Source organism: Triticum dicoccoides, chromosome 6B (genome assembly GCF_002162155.2).
Source record: "Triticum dicoccoides isolate Atlit2015 ecotype Zavitan chromosome 6B, WEW_v2.0, whole genome shotgun sequence".
Lineage (NCBI taxonomy): Eukaryota > Viridiplantae > Streptophyta > Magnoliopsida > Poales > Poaceae > Triticum > Triticum dicoccoides.
The window spans coordinates 334,318,926-334,321,343 of record NC_041391.1 but is presented as its reverse complement, the minus strand read 5'-3'; positions in this window follow the sequence as shown (position 1 = coordinate 334,321,343).

The window sequence follows — 2,418 nt, the reverse complement described above, 5'->3', positions numbered from 1 at the left end:
AAAACGTTTATTCCAACTCCGAGATGCTTGCACCAGTCCATAAATGGAACGTTGGAGCTTGCACACTTTGTCAGCACTTTTTGGATCAACAAAACCTTCAGGTTGCATCATATACAACTCTTCTTCTAGAAATCCATTCAAGAATGCAGTCTTGACATCCATTTGCCAAATTTCATAATCATGAAATGCAGCAATAGCCAACATGATTCGGACAGACTTAAGCATCGCTACGGGTGAGAAAGTCTCATTGTAGTCAACCCCTTGAACTTGTCGAAAACCTTTTGCAACAAGTCGAGCTTTGTAGACAGTAACATTACCATCAGCGTCAGTCTTCTTCTTAAAGATCCATTTATTCTCAATGGCTTGCCGATCATCGGGCAAGTCAACCAAAGTCCATACTTTGTTTTCATACATGGATCCTATCTCAGATTTCATGGCCTCTAGCCATTTTGCGGAATCTGGGCTCATCATCGCTTCCTCATAGTTCGTAGGTTCATCATGGTCTAGTAACATGACTTCCAGAATAGGATTTTCGTACCACTCTGGTGCGGATCTTACTCTGGTAGACCTACGAGGTTCAGTAGAAACTTGATCTGAAGTTTCATGATCAATATCATTAGCTTCCTCACTAATTGGTGTAGTTGTCACAGGAACCAGTTCTTGTGATGAACTACTTTCCAATAAGGGAGTAGATACAGTTATCTCATCAAGTTCTACTTTCCTCCCACTCACTTCTTTCGAGAGAAACTCCTTCTCTAGAAAGGATCCGATTTTAGCAACGAAAATCTTGCCTTCAGATCTGTGATAGAAGGTGTACCCAATTGTCTCCTTTGGGTATCCTATGAAGATACATTTCTCCGATTTGGGTTCGAGCTTATCTGGTTGAAGTTTCTTCACATAAGCATCGCAGCCCCAAACTTTGAGAAACGACAACTTTGGTTTCTTGCCAAACCACAGTTCATAAGGCGTCGTCTCAACGGATTTTGATGGTGCCCTATTTAACGTGAATGCGGCCGTCTCTAAAGCATAACCCCAAAACGATAGCGGTAAATTGGTAAGAGACATCATAGATCGCACCATATCAAGTAAAGTACGATTACGACGTTCGGACACACCATTTCGCTGTGGTGTTCCAGGTGGCGTGAGTTGCGAAACTATTCCACATTGTTTCAAATGTAAACCAAACTCGTAACTCAAATATTCTCCTCCACGATCAGATTGTAGAAACTTTATTTTCTTGTTACGATGATTTTCTACTTCACTCTGAAATTCTTTGAACTTTTCAAATGTTTCAGACTTGTGCTTCATCAAGTAGATATACCCATATCTGCTCAAATCATCTGTGAAGGTGAGGAAATAACGATATCTGCCATGAGCCTCAACATTCATCGGACCACATACATCTGTATGTATGATTTCCAACAAATCTGTTGCTCTCTCCATAGATCCGGAGAACGGTGTTTTGGTCATCTTGCCCATGAGGCACGGTTCGCAAGTACCAAGTGATTCATAATCAAGTGATTCCAGAAGTCCATCAGTATGGAGTTTCTTCATGCGTTTTACACCGATATGACCTAAACGGCAGTGCCACAAATATGTTGCACTATCATTATCAACTCTGCATCTTTTGGCTTCAACATTATGAATATGTGTATCACTACTATCGAGATTTAATAAAAATAGACCACTCTTCAAGGGTGCATGACCATAAAAGATATTACTCATATAAATAGAACAACCATTATTCTCTGATTTAAATGAATAACCGTCTCGCATCAAACAAGATCCAGATATAATGTTCATGCTCAACGCAGGCACCAAATAACAATTATTTAGGTCTAAAACTAATCCCGATGGTAGATGTAGAGGTAGCGTGCCGACCGCGATCACATCGACTTTGGAACCATTTCCCATGCGCATCGTCACCTCGTCCTTAGCTAATCTTCGCTTAATCCGTAGTCCCTGTTTCGAGTTGCAATGTTAGCAACAGAACCAGTATCAAATACCCAGGTGCTACTGTGAGCATTAGTAAGGTACACATCAATAACATGTATATCACATATACCTTTGTTCACTTTGCCATCCTTCTTATCCGCCAAATACTTGGGGCAGTTCCGCTTCCAGTGTCCAGTCTGCTTGCAGTAGAAGCACTCAGTTTCAGGCTTAGGTCCAGACTTGGGTTTCTTCACTTGAGCAGCAACTTGTTTGCCGTTCCTTTTGAAGTTCCCCTTCTTCTCCCCTTTGCCCCTTTTCTTGAAACCAGTGGTCTTGTTGACCATCAACACTTGATGCTCCTTTTTGATTTCTACCTCCGCGGCTTTCAGCATCGCGAAGAACTCGGGAATAGTCTTGTTCATCCCTTGCATATTATAGTTCATCACAAAGCTCTTGTAGCTTGGTGGCAGTGATTGGAGAATT